This window comes from Tachypleus tridentatus, chromosome 6, assembly GCF_004210375.1.
Source record: "Tachypleus tridentatus isolate NWPU-2018 chromosome 6, ASM421037v1, whole genome shotgun sequence".
Lineage (NCBI taxonomy): Eukaryota > Metazoa > Arthropoda > Merostomata > Xiphosura > Limulidae > Tachypleus > Tachypleus tridentatus.
Genome location: NC_134830.1, coordinates 47843428 through 47864803, shown reverse-complemented (window position 1 = coordinate 47864803; position 21376 = coordinate 47843428). Strand labels below are relative to the sequence as shown.

At 36.1% G+C, this 21376-nt stretch overlaps 1 pseudogene; it reads right to left on the bottom strand.

Moving 5' to 3' along the window:
• Nucleotides 1-324: 324 nt before the first annotated feature.
• LOC143254541 (5-hydroxytryptamine receptor pseudogene) lies at nt 325-1599 on the bottom strand (annotated as a pseudogene).
• Nucleotides 1600-21376: the final 19777 nt, after the last annotated feature.

Genomic DNA, 21376 nt, shown 5'->3' with positions numbered 1-21376 from the left:
ACTGAGGTAAAAGAGATAGATAATTATTGTTGTTTCTAGTATATAACATACTGAGGTAAAAGAGATAAACATTTATCGTAGGTCTTAATATATAACATAATAAGGTAAAACAGATAAAAATTATTATTGTTTCTAGGATATAACATACTAAGGTACAATATATAAACAGTTATTATTGTTACGTGAATGTAAGATGTTAAGGTAAAATAAAACAAACATTTATTATTTTTCCTGGGATATAAAATAATACGTTAAAGCATTTTAACATTTGCTATTAGTTCTAATATATAAAATAATAAGGTAAAACAAATAAAAGTTATTGTTGTTTCTACAATATAACACATAGCTGTAAAACGGATAAACAGCTATTTCTACTTAAATGATTGTTTAAAATAAATTACAAATTATTTCGAATCCTTTGTTTTGTTCCACACAACATTTTTTTGAATGCCTGACGAAAATCTGGGCTAAAAATGGTGTATATAATAGGATTAAGCGTGGAGTTAGTGTAGCCTAGCCATTGAGACGTGGTGAAAAGTCTTTCATCGAAGTAACAGTTGTTACAGATGGGCATGACGAAGGCCAAGACAAAGAATGGCATCCAACAGACGATGAACACTCCAGTGATAATGGCCAAGGTCTTCGCTGCCTTCTTCTCACGTTTCGACTCCAAGTCTCGTGCTTGTCTTCTGCCTCTTTTGAGAACGGTGTCTATACGGAACAATCTCTCTTTCGTCCTTTTTTTCTTCGTCGGTGTCGAGGAGCAGCTCGTCGGGTTTGAATCGGTTGAACAAGATGGCGTCGAAAAAGTGGTGGTTTCGTTTCCAGGTGACTCCGATAGTTTCGAATGTGATTTTCTGACAAGAAGAGAGATAGTAGTTCCCGGTTTGTTACGGATTCTCCTGCGAGCTTCTTGGAAAATACGCCAATATAGAACGAGAATTACCACCAGAGGTAAATAGAATGATGAACATGTAGCGAACACTTGGTAAGCAACGTCTTGACTGATTAAACATTTCTTTTCTCTGACTATCCGATATTCAAAGCTTTCATCTTTCCATCCGAAGACTGGGGCAACTGAAATTGCTATAGCAACGATCCACGCGAGTAAAATCATGAGTCCAATGTCCTTCGAACTTCTCTGACGGACGTAATCTATGTGAGTGACTGCTCTGTACCGGTCAACAGCGATGGTCAACAGATGAAGAATGGAGGCCGTGCAGCACAACACGTCACAAGACGTCCACATTTCACACAATATATCTCCCATCCGCCACTCCTGCATAATCTCGTAAACAGTACCGAAAGGCATCACGAGACAGGCTACCATTAAATCCGCCACGGCTAGGGACAAAATAAGATAATTACCTACTGTCCGCAGAATTCGATCCGTTAATATGGCGGCAATGACGAAGATATTACCGATTGCTGTAATTAGAGTAAGAAGCCCTAACACGACAGAAATGAGTGAAATGTGTAGAAGACCCCTTTCGTTTTGTAACTGAGTCAAATTAGTTGACGTTGTGATGTTGAGGTGGTAATTACTGACATTAAAGTTATCTATATCCATATCACTTAATATATAAGTGTTTTTGAGGGTTGAAAATTCTCTCAATACTCTATAGTAACTGATCTCTAACTTAAATAATCTATAGATTTAGTTTAAAAGTAAAACTTGATTTACTTCCATTCACCTATATCACACTAATTAGTTAGATTAAATGATTAAAACTTGCTCGTTAAATTCAGTTATATTTGTCAGTAATCAGACGACCTTACGAATTTGTCACTTTCTCCATTTGTCCACAGATGGACACAGTCAGGCTAAGTTAAACTTCAGTATGGCAATCTAGGGAAAAAAGAAATGTTAAATTACAAAATCATTGAAGTGTCTTCTCTACTTTTTATTAACACCAATCATTGTAGATGGTTTTTTGTATCAGTTGGTTTTGTATTGTACTTTGTATATTAACACCTGTATGAAACAAAGAAAACAGTTTTAATATATTGTTTTGATATACGATAGAATATAGTACCAGGTTATCAGTTTAACTAATGTATTTTATAAAAGTTGTATTAAAGTCAATCTTGTAATCACTACTGTATTTCAAACTGCATGAATTAAACTACATAAAAATAAATTATGAAATATAACAAGTAACTCCTAACAAACAACATCTAAATTTATATCTTCTGGTTTTGTACCAAACTAAAAACTTTGGTACTGAGTTAACGTCTAGTAATTCTTACTTTCTACTGAGTTAACGTCTGGTAATTCTTACTTTTTACTGAGTTAACGTCTGATAATACTTACTTTTTACTGAGTTAACGTCTGATAATACTTACTTTTTACTGAGCTAAAATTTGATAATTGTTACATTTTACTGTGTTAACGTGTGATAGATTTTACTTTTTACTAAGTTAAGGGTTGCTAATTTTTACTTTTTTACTGAGTTAACGTCTGGTAATTTTTAGTATTAATTTATTTTTTCTGTTAAACCAATATTAAAAAGGTCCTCTACGACAATCCAAACTTCTCTAAAGTTAGGTGTCACTTAATTCTAAGTCATCCAGGGGAGGAAGAAAAACTGACTTTTCAGACCACCTCTGGTTAGATATCAGACTCCTTCAGGGAATGAAACATATATTAACCTAAATTCCCATCACGTGTGTTTGCACATGAGTGAGAGTACACGTTATTGATGATCTTCTCCATAAGTTCATTCATTTACAAAATAGAATCTAATTAGAGACTGTATCCTCTGTTATAGTTTAACCAAATTTACATTAATTTTTTGAACATTTAACGTCTTGAAACACACAGTAAACTTTTAGTTGACAAATAAAAACAAAACTATAACTTTTCCTTTTTAACAACGTATCACTAACAGTATTGATGTTAAAACCATATTAATATGTTTATTAAAAGTAACTCTGTTGACACTAGTTACATAGTTGCTTTCGTCATAATGACAAAACAGCAGCACCGTCTAGTTAATTGATTTTTGTTCGTTTGAAAAATAGAAATTGTTACTTCTAAAGAAGAATTCATTCACGTTTTCACTGCGTACGTTAACAGCCGATACGTACTTAAGTTAAGGTCGTAAAGACGTGTCTCACAAACTCGCTTACCCTTTTTAGGCCTTATGAAATACAACTTACACGTGTAGTTACAATTTTTCCAAACTTTTATAGAATATAATAGTGCTAATTATAGATTTAGTTTACGCAACAGAAAGTTGTTATTTTAATTTCTCTTTCCTCCCGAGAGGATAAGATAAATACTTTGCGTTACGCTAAATGGCAGTTAAATACTGCACGAATAAAGTGAAGAGAGATCAGTAACTTTTCAAACATTGATTTTCTGTCACAAAAACGTAAAAACTTATTCGCTATCTAATTTCTTATACAATCATCAACAAACATTCTACAGAAGTTGTACACAAAACACACATATTACAGGAGGTGAATTACTTGTATATAGAACACACATACTATAAAAGTTGCATTAGTTGTACATATAACACACATTGTACAACAGTTGAATTAGTTGTACATATAACACACATAGCAATAAAACTCATTATACAATGTTTTTTAATACTATGTGTGTCAGTATGTACCTTTGCAAATGAATATACATGTAACAGTACATTGAGTTACAAATAGAACCCAGTCTAAAGAACTGGGTAAAGCCTATATTATAAAACATAGTGAACAATACATGTAACAACGTCATGCACTTGTTAAAAACTGACTGTGGTTACTAGTGAACAATACATGTAACACTGTACACTTCTCTGACTGGTATGTGTTATATAATGGTTATTGGCTCCGATGTTGTGGATTTAAGTGTTTATGATAACGCTTTCATCGTCTTCTGTGTGTGTTTATAACGTTATGACATTTTCATGTACTGTTACTGCTATGTTTTATAGTAGTTACTAGAAGACACTCACTGTATAATTCTGTACAGTCATTGGCTTTCACTGTATCCACGTTCGTCTTAACGACTCCTTTCCACCACCACGGGTAGGTATGGATCTCACGGAAACAAAACATAAACAGAATGCGAGAATATAACAAACTAGTTTAAATTGAAACACGCATCGTGTTATAGCTGATTGACTATGAGAAAACAGAAACAGTGCACCTGGTTCAAAATTTTTTTTTTTTTTTTTTGCTTTTAAAACCCCTAGGTTTCAGTGACGTTTCTAATATAACTTCATAAATAACAAAAATCAATTGACAGGATTACAAAACAAATTAAACAAAAGTTTCTTTAAAGCAACGAAATACATAAAGAAAGGTTTTATCCTGGTGAACGTCGTAATTTTCCTTTCAGCTGAAAATTAGATGATAAGTAAAAAAAGCTGTTTCTGAAATAATTTTTAAAAAGGAAAATATAGAGAATTATACAGGAATCTGTTTTATAGCTGCTGCATTTTAGTTGCATTTTGTTTTGTTTTTTTCTGGTGAATAAGATAACCACAAAGCAGCAAACTTTCATCGCACGCAATCTATTGTGTAGAACTTTGGAGCTTGAAAGTTTAGAAAAATATCACATAAGGGGAGCTTCTCCTGCCTATTCATATCAGTGACGTAGCAGTATAATGTTGAACTACTCTAAGAACATAACGAATACAAGCATGCTTGACGTTCTAAGGTCTTGTTGGCTTTGTAGTCAGAAACACTGTTCGTACTTTTTTGGATTGTATCGATTTAGTTCATGTGCTGGTTCCAAACTCTCCTAATTAGCTCTCATTGGTGCACGAGGCGAGTGCGTGCTGCACGCGTTCAATGAAAAAAAGACATCGTTCATTACATCTTATTTACTTTATGTATATATATATATATGCTCACACGTTTCAGTGTGTTTTTTAATAATTACAACTTTGATCATTTAGACGTATGTTTCTTTCACTGTATCTTTAAATACAAACACTTAACTAGAATATTAGATCACAAAGGTAGTTTTCGAAAAATGATACAACAGAAAATTATTGAAAACAATTAAAAAACTTATACTGATAGAAACCGGGAAGAGCACAGATCGCTCTTTGCGTACCTTTTTGCATAATAACAAAACAAACATCTAACGATAAGGTAATATTTTAAGATTTGTCTGTCGTTATTTTAAATTTAGATGTTTTTAAAGATAACAGTAATTCACCAAATAATCACTTTTGTTTAAAACACATTAAAGTTCAATATTTACATTTGTTTTTACATACTTTTCAGTGGTTCATAGTACATATCATTAACATTTCAAACTCGTAATGTAGGATACAAGAACATACAGAATATGTTTATTTCTATAGTATGCATGAGTCACTTAGAAACAGGTGTTGTAAATGCACGATTCTCCAATTGAGAGTTACGGTTGTAAACATGAATCAATTAGATACAAACTAGTTGTTTAACATTTGTAATCCCGTGTTAAACTATTTCTGGTCCTCTGAACAAACTAGAATTTTTAAATCTTTACATGATTTTCGTACTAGTTGTTGTTCCCTTTTTTTTTAAATCTTGGTTACTATTTTTTAAACTGATTAAATCAATCATACAGAATGGTTATAAAGTTTTGCATCCGGTTCAAAGGGTTATGTCTTCAACATGACACACGTGAAAACTAAGTTGTAATTTACAGGGTATAACATCAACTATGCAGACACTAAACACTGTCGCCAAATTTGCCAAAACTACGTCAAATCTTGAATCTAACCTCTTTCTTACTCTGTAAAACAGTTACTTTAAGTTATTTTATAATAAATATTAACATGGTTGAGGACAACTGATTGTGGTCTCAAGGATTGAGAACAACAGATTCAGGTATGATGGGTTGATAACAACTGATTAAGGTCTGAAAAGAAGGGAACAACTGATTAAGGCACTATTTGTTCTATATAAGACGCTTCACTGGCACTATTCCTTCTTTATCCTTTGGGACTCGTGAGGCGACCACACTTCAAAATTAACCACTAAAGGACAAAGGGCTGAAACAGGGACCAGGGTCGGGATTGGTTGACCTCTATGACTGCTGTCTTTTCTGAAATCGTGTTTCTGAGTCAACATAAATATAAAAAACGTTTTGGGTTTCTCCTTTAATAAGATCCAAATCACACTCAGCTACACCTGAGTTTTTGTCACATGTCATTATGTTCTTCATATTATGATGGCTATACTTTTTGACTTTCAATTTAATTTAAAATATAATGTCTGATCTACAACCCTCAGAACTGATTGTCCATCATGGGAAGTCAAACTGGTATTAGACCATCAGGAGTCTTCTGCACTGACAAGATTTTATAACCACTGCGTCTCTTCACAGTGAATTGCTGTCCAAATCAGTTTGCAGGTAAGTCCAATCTGTCCTCTAATCAGTATATTACTAAATTTAATCTGCCATTTAATTAGCGTACTACTAAAACTAGTCTGTCGTTTAATGTGTGCTGCTAAAACTAGTCAGTCATCTAATCAGTGTACTACTAACTCTAGTGTGTCGTTTAATCAGTGCTACCAAATCTAGTGCGTCGTCTAATCAGTGTACCACTAAATCTAGTCTGATTACAAATCTTACCCCACGTGACACCATTATGTGCTAAGTGCTATTCTTGCTCATCCTAATGAACTTTTTCCTGAAAGCAAGTGAAACAGGCTGTAGTTATTCATGAGAGGCTAACGAACTTTGATTTATTAGGATTTGACAATCTACGTCCAACTAGTTAAGCAGTTTCCTTTACCTAACGTTGTGATTGACTAATGGGTTGCGCTACCATCATCTTATAGTAGTTTAAGAAAGGAATCCATGATTTTCTGGAAAATAAAGGTTAAGTTTAAGTTGGGTAGACACATCTGGACAAAATGGTTCCTTGTTCACCGGCCATTTAACTCTTCTTGACGTTACACGCAACCTACAGATTAGATTTGGCAGCACAACGGTTCCGAATTGTTAGCTGTGTCCCTAAGTCAACTGTAATGTTCAACAACATCTAGGTATTGTATAAAAAAATATTTTACGTCTAGTTAGCCTACACAGTGACAGGCTAAGACTACTTAACAGAAAAACGTTCAAAAGAACATCAAGTTGTTTCAGGGGTTCAGGAAGCCATTTTACCTTAAAAAAGTATGTATACAAATTTAATTAACGCGTACATACGCGACCCTAAAAGACAAGACATATGTTTTCCAAAATTTTGACAAATCGAGATTTCAACTTTATATTTATGCCAATTTAAAGTTATATTTATGCTAATTCAACTAGTACAGCGGTAAGTCTACATATTTATAACGCTAAAATCAGTCGTTCGATTCCCCTCGGTTGGCTCAGCAGATAGCCCGATGTGGCTTTGCTATAAGAAAACACACACACACACACATAATTCAATTAATTAAAGTTTATATTTATACTAATCAAAGTAATTGAAAAAATAAGAATAGGTATCAGGAAACTAGATAATTTGGGCAAATATTTAATTTCCAAGTGGACGGTTGTGTAATACTTCTTAAAGAAACACATGTTTGTTTATTTATTTTTTGAATTTCGGGCAAAGTTACACAAGGGCTAACGAATAGTGGGATTGACAGTATATTATAATGCACCTACGATTGAAAGAGTGAGCATATTTGGTGTGACAAGGACTCGAACCCGTGACCTTCATATTACGAGCCGACGGTCCTAACCACGTGGCCACGTATGGTCCTCTTCACCAGGACCTCGCCTCTTAATGTCAAATTTCAGTTAAGTACCAAAACCTCTCAATGGACACTAAACTCCTAATATATACACTGCTGGCCAAAATCTTAAGGCCAATGAACATAAAGAAAAAATATGCATTTTGTCTTGCTAGACTCAACTACTTATTTGAGTAAAGTTTCAAAAGATGAAAATAAGAAAAAGGAAAATAAAAATAAAAAACTTTTTTAGCATTTAAGCTAATGTCATAGTGTTCACATTTTCCCTATTAAATTTCCTACCCTGTTTAGGAAATGCCTAACAAGAGGTCTCTATTGAGTTGCACGGCCGTCATTGCGAATAACTTCAAACATTCGCTTTGGCATTGTCAATATAAGCGTTTGCAGAAGACTGGCTGGAATGTTATTCCAAGTGGTGAAGATGGTTTCACGAAGATCAAGCACTGTTTGAAATTTACGTCCATTTCTATCCGCCTCCAAACATTTTCAATGGGGTTCAGTTCGGGCGAACACGCTGGATGATCAAAAAGAATCACGTTATTCGCCATAAAAAAGTCCTTTGACCTGCCGGCATTGTGGATTGCAGCATTGTCCTGCTGAAATATCCAGTCATTTCTACACAAGCGAGGGCCCTCAGTCAATAAGGATGCTCTCTCCAACATGCCAATGTAGCCAGCTCCTGTTTGATGCCCCTGTATAACCCGAAGCTACATTGTTCCATGGAAGGAGAAAGCACTCTAGGTCATAATGGAACCTCCTCCACTGTGTCGTGTAGAAAATGTCTCCGTCCCATGTTTGGCGTTTCTCATCAAAGTTTAAACGAGCTTTTTTGTGGTGTGGAAGGAGGCGTGGCCTTTGAAGACGTTTACGGGTTTTAAAGCCTTTCTCTCGTAGATGCGGTCTTATTGTTCTTGAGCTGCATTCTGCGTCCGTAAGGGCCTTAATCTGATTCGACGATCGGCTAGTGTCTTGCCGGACAACCCGTTGAATCCTCCTGCTCAACGCCTCAAATTTTCTTTGGCCGACCACTTGAAATTCTCGTTCCGTATCCCTCAGGGTCTTTTAAGAATTTTGCAATAGCAGTTTTACTACGACCAATCTCATCAGTGATTGCACGTTGAGAGAGACCTTGCTTTCGCAGCTCGACAATTCTGGCACGTTTAAACTTTGTCAACTTTTTAGCCTTTGCCATGGTTTTACCCAATGTAACACAGGAGTTGTTGACAACGCTAATGCTTCAACACAAATGACTAAATTTCGTGACGTGTTTACCGATTAACGCTTCGTTTCAGTATGGTCTTAAACTTTTGACCAGCTAGTATTTACGCTAATTTCATACTGTTCACGTTTTCCCTATTAAATGCGAAAAAAGGTTTTTATTTTTATTTTTCCTTTTCTTATTTTCATCTTTCAAAGCTTTACTCAAATAAGTGGTTGAGTCCAGAGGCGTAGATCCTGGGGGGATGGGAGAAACATCCGCTCTTCATTTTAGGTGGGGGGTATGGTGCATACAATCATCCCCCCTACAGTTTTTTCTGTTGAATTGTTTTATTGCATCACATGCCTACAAATTGTATGTTTGTTCTTGTGATTCTCGTGTTCTTACCAATCGAATTACATAAAGGCTTTTTCAGTAGCCGAAATGTACATCTTTAATATAGGCGTGCTTCTAAGCTTTTCGATCTAAGCGATACTTCATAAGTATCAGTCAGTAGACCTAAGTATGCATGCAAGGCTTACAAGTACTATCACAGAATCTACATACATCTTGTACGTAGTGTAAGATTAAGTAAAATTTTCATCACAACAGATTGAACAGAGCATAAAATTCGAAAATATTACTCCCAAGCGTGAACTCCTGTGATCTAGATCTGGCAGGCCATTTGTAGCTTGTAGCTGCATCAATCTTATGTGTATATAGTGCGGTTTTCCTACGTCATTTGTTTTTATGCATGTCTAGCCGGTTGTATTGTCGAAAGCCTTACTCTCCTCAGCTGCCGAAGCAGCTGACCATAGTGTACGTTTAGTGTACAGCTAACGACAGATTCAGGCCGCTCGGATTCTGACGCGCCCTACATCACCCTCCACTACTCCTTTAGTTTGAGCCTCGATTTTACAACAGGGCTCATTAGACCTGTGTTTGTGACCCTCATTAATCCATGAAATTTCAGATTATCACCGCCATCTAATAAATTGCTGGTGCTTTGTGGTAAAAGAACAATATATTCTCTTATCATAGATAGTAAAAATATTGTATTTTCTTCTATAATTAGAACACAAATTTCAACGGCTTGAAACCTCTACTCGTATTGTATTGCTAGTGTTTGTTTAGTTGTTTTTATTTAATAGACGTGCTTATATACATTATATCACAACGTGTTTGCATTTTGATGAGCTTTAACAGGAATATAATATAGTTGTGATTGTTTAAGTATTTTTTGAGAAACTTGCAATTACGTGTGTTGTAACTAGCACACATTATTATCCCAGCGATGCCCAGGCGGTCAGTCGGCTAGGTAGTTACTGTGATGTTCGCGCGTTCGACTTAAATATATTGTGCAGTTCAGTCCTACTTCCATTGAGAGACTGAGGTTTAGAAGGCAAGATTTTTGGAGACACAGCTTTGACTCCGTGCTAGTCAGACGTGTTTCTATTTTTCTCCTGCTATACCAGAATGTCGTTGTCGTTTCCAGATCCTGCTGTGCCGACCCCGCCAACGGTTCCGCCGGTAATCGTCGACGGCCTGCCACCTCACCTTTCGCCTCTTCTAGTTGCCACATTTATTGCGCAAGCTAAGCCAGGCACTTCCAGTGACCCGTCAAGAACGCGAATTCTACGCCGAGGGGGAATCCTTCTCCAGCCGTCTACGCCCGAAGACTTGTCCTACCTTTGCAAGCCATGGAATACCCCTATGAAAATCAGTTGTGCACTCACGAAAAGCCCTACTAGCCCGTTCACAGTTTTCCTAAGATGAGTACACCATCCCATTCAACCGTGTGAAATTAAGTGCGCCGTTGAAAATCAAACCCAGTCAGTGATAAATGCCGTGCACCGGATTTATTCAAAATCCTCCCGTCAAGCTGCTAACTTCATGAAAATTGTAACACCCAGTAAACCTATTGCCGATACCATTCTACGGAATGGCTGCTACTACCACATATTCCATTTTAGTGCCGAACGCCCCCGACGCCACCCAACAAATCCTAAAACTCCTAAGCAACCTACACCTGTACTACAACCTAGCTGAATATCCACTTCGCCCATAGCCACCCCGCAAACCGAAAATCAAACATCAGACAAGTATACCTAAACGGATTTCGATAACAAAATATCACAGAGCACACAAACCATCACTGAAGAGTCTAAAACTTGTGAATCCTCTGCCTCGACTGACAATATCCAAACAGCAGACGCGGTTTCTCAAACTAAGATAGACATGATTCATCAAAAAATCCAGTATCCTGAAGATATACGCATCACGAGATCCTCCAGCAAGTTTACACTGCTAGACTTCCCGATTAAAAATATGCTGCATAGAAACAAGAATTTCATCATTTCTCCCTCGCCCAAGCGAAAAATTCGACCCATGCGTCACAGATTATCAGCCAAATCCTTCAGAACAGTCGTCTTCATCGTTCGAAACGCATCCTAGTTACTACCTCTATGTTTTATTATTATCATTTGCTTTATAATTGTAAGTGTCACTGTATGTCTCTTGTTATTAATCTGTGTATTTTCTTTCTTTACAGCTCCTCTTCCGGGCACGACCAGGGCCTATATTCGGCGCCCTGGTCGTGAAAGTGGGTTTTCTCGGGGTATTCCCGTTCCCCCCCCCACATCAAAAGTTCCATTTCGTAGGATCTATAGATCCTAGCCCTGAAAAGAGGTACGTCACTTTAGTATTTAAATTTTAAGTATTTAAAGTCTAATACATTCCAGTCACGAGACCTAATCATGTCGGCATACTGTGTTTGCATCTCTCTGCTCTCTCCATGTCAGCTTTATTCACACAATTCTTCGGACGCTTGTGAGTGTTGTACTGAACCTTCCCCGTCGTCCTTCGTTCTCTCTCCGGCAGGCCGCGCCGCTTCTCAGCTTTTCTCGACGCTCCTCCTCAATTAAACATAATAATCTGTCAACTTCGAGGTCATTCATGACCATCGCTCATGAAAAATAACTAACAAGCCACTACAATTCACCTAATTATCTCCGTGATCAGTTGAGTAACTTATTCTTGCCTTGTGTGGGGTGAAGAGAAACAATAGTTTTTGACCGCCCCTGGTTATTTTTCGTTCGGCATTTGGAGAACGAAATGATAATTTAACCTAAATATCTACCAAGTGTAAGTAAGATCCTACTTCCATTCTGTTCTATCTTCGTTCGTTGTAGAGTTTTTTAATAAAGACTGTATTTTAGCCTGTTGAGTCATCTGGGAAACAGATTCCAATTATGACAAGCAAGCGTCTGAAACTTTCCGATATTAGACAGTTCTGCAATCCAGTTACTATTACTACAAGAGATAATGCAGATGCAGATAATCCAACAACCTCAAGGAAAGAAATAGAAACTTGCTATACAGAGGAAATACCATGATCATCAGAGGACGAGTCTAAAAATGCTTATGCAACTATTGCACATTATGAACCACCATATAGTTGTGAAACACGTTTGTGCAGTAATGAAAAATCTGACACTCCACAGATAGTGTGGAAAGCCATATCATCCAGACGCACAACTAATACCACGACAGAAAGCAAAATCTCAAAATATCAACTTCCAGGGTAAGTGGTTTGATGAGTTCCCATGGCTGCACTTCGACAATCAGACTCAAAAAGTCATATGCATTCATTGTGCCAAGACGAAAAACAGAGGTCTTTTTACAGGGAAATTGCAGAGGCCACTGGAGTATACCTTCATATCCACAGGTTTTTGCAACTGGAAAAAGACAAAACAGAAATTCAACGAACACCAATCCTCCTCTCAGCACAGATTCCCTATATCTTCAAAAGATTCACTTGATGTAACTCCAGTGACTGTTCAGCTACATGATGGAAAAAGAAGCAGCAAGAAGAATGCAATAGAAGTCTAGCCAAAATATTCAGAAGTTTACGTTTCTTACTGCGTCAAGGTTTAGCATTATGTGGACATACTAATACGAAGGGGAACTTCCTGCAGTTAATGAAGCTCGTGGAAAAGGAAGATCCTAAGTTAACGACTTACTTGTCAAAGAAAACCATATTCACATCACCCGAGGCTCAGAATGAAATAATGGAAATGTTCCAGTGGGTACATGAACTTGGTGTCTTGCTTCAGAGGTCAGGCAAATACAAAACAATCTTTGAAAATATTGTATCGTCAGACAGCCACAATGGTCCACTTAAATACATCCGTCCACTGTGTCCAACACGCTGGTTGTGCCGCCTATTTGCAATTACATGTGCTAATAATCATTACAGTGACATTGTTAATTCTTTGTCTGAATTAGCAAATGAAAAATCAGATGTAACAGTGAAAGCATGAGGTCTGCTGAACAGATTCGACAAAGGAAAGACAGTTTTAGGATTGTTGATGGCTCAGCATCCATTAGCTGCATTAGAGGAACTAAACCGTGCATTCCAAGCAAAATCAGTGACAGTATCTGACATGATTGAAGCATCTGCAATGACAGTTGAGCAATTGCGGGTATTTCGAACAGAGGAAAATTACAACAAGATATTTGATGAAGCTGAGAAAAAGGTAACTTCCCTAGATCTAGTGCCTAGTGAACTATCACGCATTCGCAGACTCCCAGAAGGATCACAGTTGATGGCTCAACACATCATTCTGCAACAGCTAGAGATTATTACAGAAGCCAATATTTTGAATTTGTGGACACAGTCATAGAACATCTGACCACTATATTCAATGCAGACAACAATGACTTGAGGCAATATCTGGCATTTGAGAACATGATCACATCTGGCAAGATTGACAACTCGGTTATAAACTTCTATCCAGAAATCTCTGCACAACGGCTCGAGTTTCAGTTGTCCATGTTCAAAGGAACAAAAAAAGCAGTATCTCTGAAAGGTGCGAAGGATGCTTACTGTAAAATGCATGAAACAAGCCAGAAGATGTTTAGTGAAGTATTTCTTCTCATGAAAAATTTGCTTGTATGTCCAGTATCCAAGTGCGAATGTGAACGCAGCTTTTCTGCATTAAGATGGTTGAAGACGTGGTTAAGGTCAATTATGTCTCAGTGCCGCCTCAACCATGTGGCAGTTTGTCACACTCACAAAGATGAGGTCGACAAGATAAATATAGAAGAGCTTATGAAAAAATTCATAAACAGATCATCACAAAGGGGGGTCGACGTTGGGAACATGTAGACTAGAGGACTAAATGAATCTTACTTGAATGAAAAGTATGAATAATTATGTGCTACTTTGTATTAATCTGTAATTTTCAAGAGTTCGCAAAGCCATTTTAATTATTTTTATCAAACAACATGAACAGTTTTTCAGTAGATATAAACTTATCAAGGGTAATTACTAATTTTATTAATATTTGAAAACGTAATTCATGCAATGAAAGTTATTTGTAACCTTGTTGAGTATAATGGCCATCTTTTATACTGTGCAGTGTGCAGGAATAAATTCATGTGGCAGTTAATTTGTGACACATTTGTAATTATTCTATTAACATTTTGAAAACTGTTCACAAAACCTCACTTATACAAACCTACGTGGAAACCTTGAAGTATCATGGCAACAAGATTACTCTGTGACTGCATGTTTACAGCTTTCAGGTTCACGTAATCAGAGATTACCAATTTGCAAATTGAACAGTCCACATAAGTGGTTGCAAAAATCATCCCCCCCATCGGGTATAAAAAATCTACGTCCGTGGTTCAGTCTAACAACGCAAAATGCATATTTTTTCTTTATGTTCATTGGCCTTAAGATTTTGGCCTACAATGTATATATATATATAAAGTTACAAATGAAAAGGGGAAGAGAAACCTTTGAGGCTAGAAAAAGATACCGAGAATGTTGCACATGAAGTTTTCATTTTAAAAAATGACCATCAATTATATTCATAACTTGTCTAATCTGCAACGTTGTTGACATTTAGCAGAACACTTATGTTATAACAATAAAAACTTGTATGTTCCTTCACCAAGATTTTTATTAGATCAGCCAATTTCTGATACTTCTAAAGTATAAAAAGTCAATGGTAAAACTGCTATATAAACAGTCAGCTCGTGATGAAAAAATACACAAAATTAAGCATTAACCTGGAAGTAGAAACTTCATTGTTACTCTACGCATACATGACTAAATTTATATAAGGCCTAAACACTTGTTACGTTTACTGAATGGTGAATCGCGTGATAAACATGGGGTGGAGAAATAAGTGTTAAATGAATAAGATGTTTGGAAACAGAACATTTCTTCGCAAGGTTAATTTAATAGAAGACTATTTTATCAGTTAAACTGCGTTAAACTTATTTACTGTTAAATAAATGCTTTCAGGTTCGTTCTTAATGAGATACTAGGCTTAAGAGTGTCTCTGGATCTTACTTAGTTTCTTGAAGTTTAGAACAAAATTAAAGTTAAAACATCAAACAGCAAATTCCGTGACATAATCTTCAGATCTGGTTAAAGAACTACAGAGTAAAAAGTGCATGAAAATGAAATAAACCTACACTTCACATACATATACACATATGTAGCTTTAACCAGGATTCTACATTTGAGACCCACAAACAAGTGTTTCTATGTTGGATCGTTAGGTGCAACAGTACAGCTAGTTTTTTACCAGATTTCTCACAGTTTTGTTATAGATCACATGATCAACACCAATTTACTTTATTTATATTTCCCAGCATTGCTTTAAATTTTATTGAAATGCATAAACTGACCGTTGCACTTTAGATGTTTGTATTATTTTTTCTAGCGGGGTTTATCACGTTATGTTATAGATGTGGCTCAATGACAAGAGTTTTCTACAGAGTTGGAGAAACAGTTTTAGCTTTATATGTGAAGCACGTTACGATAGGTAGAGAGACTATTAAGTTATGAGTTTGTTTGATAAATGTTCGTTACTTCGGTTTTATAAATATTCAGTTTGTATTTCGATGAAGTAATAAAACATAAGAAAATGAGTGATATGTACGAAGTAGATTTAACAAGTGAATCTGGATTTTCATTATGCACTGAGCACTCTGAAATTAGGCCTATCTGCAAATATCATTTATGTTAACATGTAAAACTTATAGTCGAAGAAATAAAACTCTTTCATTGTGGCTAATTACACATGAATTTTCCATAGAATTATCCCAGTGAATAATAGAAATTGTCACTGCACTGGTGTCAGGACAAGGATTATTTAGGTAAAATAAAATTAAAATCCATATTGAACTTCAAGATGTCGACATGTGTATTAAACTAGAATCAATACAGTAACACCTCTCTCTCTCTTTACGTTTTCTCAACATTCGCAACATTAAACATCGTTAATTATGACGTATGGAATACGAAAAATATTTTGTTTTACACCTGTAATTACCATTACAAATGTGCCATCTATGACTGAAGGACTACTCCAACTAAACCATTATCTCATCAAGTTTCATAATATAGTAGCCCTGTTTAATAACATTCACTAACAGAAAAACCAGTAGACAATGACAGAATATTACCATGAAGAGTTTTTCAAGGACAGTTTGAAATATTTTTTTAAAGTCATTGGATGGAATAGTGAACAACAACCTTTAAAGGAACCAGCTTTAACAACCTTAAATAAATCACTGTAACAACTACCAGCAGTTAGTGATTGCCTTATGAAACAGGATGACATCTGAAGAAAGTCTCTACATCAAAGTTTAAGAGCAGATGAAGAAGGAGGAGAACTTGCCTGAAAATGCGGAAAAATTTATCTAATTATCTAATCTTCACTCCACATGAGATGATGGATTTATTGTCGTGCAACTAATTTGTGGACCTGAGAACTGGTCAGGTTCAATGTTTATGTTTAGGTTCTGTTGGGGCCCGGCATGGCCAAGTGTGTTAAGACGTTCGACTCTTAATCCGAGGGTCGCGAGTTCGAATCCCGGTCACACCAAACATGCTCGCCCTTTCATCCGTGGGGGCGTTATAATGTGACAGTCAATACCACTATTCGTTGGTAAAAGAGTAGCCCAAGAGTTGGCGGTGGGTGGTGATGACTAGCTGCCTTCCCTCTAGTCTTTCACTGCTAAATTAGGGGCGGCTAGCACAGATAGCCCTTAAGTAGTTTTGTGCGAAATTAAAAAAAAAACAAGGTTCTGTTGGAACCTGAATCAGTGGGTGGAAGTCTAGAAGACTTCAAACGGTTAATTATACAACTGGTTACTCAACATCAAAGAAATAAATCATCAGACAGTAGATGTTCCAACTACAACATCAGGTATATTGCCGTGAACTACAGCCTATAGGAAGCAAAAACCATCCTCAAAGTATTACAAAAAAAAGGGTAGAAACTGTTATATTTATGAAAAAGATGGACATAAGATCCGACATTGCACGAATCAACTGTTAATAGTAATTAAAGAGAACACTCCATCTACTCCAACTGAAATAATACGAATCTTATTTAAACTAGCCCAGATTAATGAGTTAATAGGAAGCTCTGAAACTGATTAATTACCACTGATTTAGCAGTTACTGTTATTTCACAGATTTGCTAATAAAAGCTTAGAAGCTGCTTCCAGAGGTGAAACAAGGAAAATAGATTAATAGGAAGAGCAAGTAGTCACAAATTATATATTTAAAAACGGCTGGTATGGGTAGAGAAAGCACTTTGTGAATCTGACGATGACCGAAGTTCTAGCGAGGAGAAAGTTAGACGCCATTCTCAACAAGGAACCTTCTCTACACCACATGGTTGACATCGAGAAAGAGTTCATGTTGAGAACTGACATGAATTACAGATTTGGCTCCTTCACAGTTTACAGTAAGCTACGCAAACATTATCAAGGATTAACTTTCAATAATAACAACGACAGAAACGTAAAATAAGTAGTTTAAAGTAGAAGAGAGCAGAGCCTAAAATGGTCCAGGCCAAATAACATCTGCAAATTAACTGTAATTATCTTCGATTGGGCAATAGTCAAATGGTTAACTTCAAAGAAGACTTCACCAGAGGAAGGCTGACCTACTGAGAACCCCGAAGCCTCTGTCTAGACCACTTAGAGAGTAGGCCTACCGCGCCAAGAGTGAAATCACCACTGGATTCCTTCTATATGAAGTGGGTTTTCCCATTTAAAAGGTAATAAGTTTCCATAAAGGATAAGATGTCGTACCATAAGCCAAGGAAAATAAACCAGTCAGCAGGTTTGAGAAGTTGTACACCTTAGATATACAAAATGAGTAAAGAAATATTTCTTTTGTTAATCAAAACTTTGAATCTACTTTGTCTAACACATTAATGTATGATTTATGAATATGATTTGATATGGGCTGGTGACTAGGGTACTCGACTCCCAATCTACGGGATTCATAATCATAACCTGTCGCCGAACATGCTCGCCCTGTTTATCTGTTGACGTGTTACCATGTGATAATCAATCCCACAATTTATTAGTATAGTGTAGCAAATAGTTGAAAGTGGATGGCGCTGCTTTCTATGTAATATCTTATTTTAAAATTAGGAATGGATAAAGCAGAGAGGCATCGTGTATCTTTGCGCGAAAACAAACAAATTTATGAATATTAATATCATTAAAATTATTGTAAATTATGCAAATTAAAATTTAATGTGCTTTTGTCACTTATCGTCACAACACGCTGACAATTGTAGCTATTAACTTGGTATGACTAACTCCTTGAATTTCTGCCTGTTCTGCTGTTGCAGTGTTATTACCAGTGGATGTATACATATATATATATATATATATACGCATTAATATGTTTACTTAATTGAGTATACATTTGTCTTTTTGCAGCTGAGCAGAAAGCTACCTGTTGTGCTATCCGTGCAGTGTCTGTCACAGATATTAAACCCCGATATTTAGCATTAAATTCCGAAAACTTACTACTGAGTCACTAGGGGCAACTTAAATCCAAGAAAGTATAGTTTCCCACAGAGCAATAGTGGTTCTGAGATTTTTTCTATGAAGTGTAGACAATGTGAACCAATAACAACAATATCGTATAATCGTAGTTATTTCGACTGTATATTTTATTTCTTTAGTTAACCATTTGCTACTTACTTATAGCTAAAACAATTTATTATTAATTGTAATTGCTGCTGTGAAACGTATAGCAACTCTTCTGGCATAAATTGTTTCAAGTACTGAGGTTTTAAAAGTAGAATATCAAGGTCTTACTTACTTTTGCCAGTGAGGCCTGGCATCGCCAAGCGCGTAAGGCGTGCGACTTGTAATCCGAGGGTCGCGGGTTCGCGCCCGCGTCGCGCTAAACATGCTCACCCTCCCAGCCGTGGGGGTGTATAATGTGACGGTCAATCCCACTATTCGTTGGTAAAAGAGTAGCCCAAGAGTTGGTGGTGGGTGGTGATGACTAGCTGCCTTCCCACCAGTCTTAAACTGCTAAATTAGGGACGGCTAGCACAGATAGCCCTCGTGTAGCTTTGTGCGAAATTCCAAAACAAACAAATTGTTTTGTTGTTATTTGTGATATTACTATTTTAGAAACATCAGAATATAAGAAGAGACACTAGTATAGTCTATATTTAACTTAGACATTTGTATCTTATTTATCTAGAAATAATTTCATGACTATAAATTTCTTGAAAATGTAAGAAACGAATTAAGGCACGTGAGGTATGAATAACAAGTCGACTAGAGAGATTAGTAAAAAGTGAGTTTGTGATATATAGCGAGATTGTTAGTTTTGATTTCAGTCATAGGAATATTGAGTTTGGGTACGATGAAAGCACTGGAGATAAAAATAAGAGAATTTTCCGAAATGCAAAAAAGAATTTTGAAGTGAGTGAAATCGTTGTGTTAATATCTTTTATAAAGCTGTGAAGAAAGTGAAGACAAATTATAACAATTGTAAACAAAGAAATAAAATGATTTCTTTATTACTGAGTGGAGTGGATTTTGCGTTTGGTTCATTCGAATAATCCTAAACAATCTGTCTAACAATGAAATCCATTAAAACAATAAAATATTTTAGTTCTTGCTGGATTTATATATGCTGTATTTAAAATCTTATTGTATTACACTTCGCTAAAACAATAATCGAGCTCTAGCTTAGAATAATAGGGAAGAGATAAAATAAAGTAGGCTTAACTCTCCGTAGGCATTTCATAAACTAGAAAAGTGATTTCCTATTTTATGTTATAGGTCATAAATAGGTATAACTTCTGAGAAACATTTTTATATTATTTGTAAAATATATGCAGTTGAAGCTATTAAGTTCAGAAGTAACTAATGGTTTTAGTAAACTATTGATTTTTTGGAAAATCTGCATGCAGATACGTATAAGAGAAAGTCTTGTTTGTTTGTTTGTTTTGGAATTTCGCACAAAGCTACTCGAGGGCTATATGTACTAGCCGTCCCTAATTTAGCAGTGTAAGACTAGGGGGAAGGCAGCTAATCATCACCACCCACCACCAACTCTTGGGCTACTCTTTTACCAACGAATAGTGGGATTGACCGTCACATTATAACGCCCCCACGGCTGGGAGGGCGAGCATGTTTGGCGCGACGCGGATGCGAACCCGCGACCCTCAGATTGCGATTCGCACGCACGCCTTAACACGCTTGGCCATGCCGGGCCAAGAGAAAGTTATACGAGAAACAGAGTATCAGCGGCAGTACGTAGCGATAGCCATTTGAAGGTTAACTAATAGTTTCTTCGTCAACGAAAACAAACTAAAAAACTCCCATATATAGCACAGTATAATCAAAGAAATATTAATTTTCAAATGTACATTTATTTTTACATAATAATAACATCTTGGGCCAAAGTCTTTCATCAGGTAATATCTAAAATCGTCACGAAAACTAACTTATTTGGCATTAAACATAAGAATTTGGTTTACTATATTTGTTAACCCTACAGTCCTTTAAGGATATTCGAGAAACAGAATATTGTTTAATGACCATTTACAATCAAATTGTATTTATCTTATTCATTATTTTAAAATCGGCTGGGAAGGCCAGACAGACAAAGTGCTATTCTTGTAATCTGGGGACTACTGGTTCGAATCTCCTTCACATCAAACCTGCTCAAATACTTTCTATTCCGTTACTCCTAAATTAAGGAAGGCTACAGTAGATAGTCCTCGTCAGCTCTACGCGAAAGTACAAACAAACAAGCTGATGATAATTTATTTTTCTCAATCAAGAACTCTTCGGACCGGTTGGGATACAATAAAAATTCGTGGTCACAATACTATTTACATAAACAATTTTAACAACAAACATTTTTATGTTGTGAATGCCTTTTTCTACCAACAATGACGACTTGCTACTACAATATAGATAAATCTATCTCGAACATTCCACTACAAACCTATAAACCATTACTAAATGGTGAGAAGGTTGCACAAAGAGAAACGAAGGAAGTTATTTGGTTACTTGTTTTTCTCACACTTTATTCATTGTGTCATTAGACTAACACATATTGTTTTACTGGTGTTGTTAGACTAATAAATACTGTTCTGAAACTTTATTTATGATGTTATT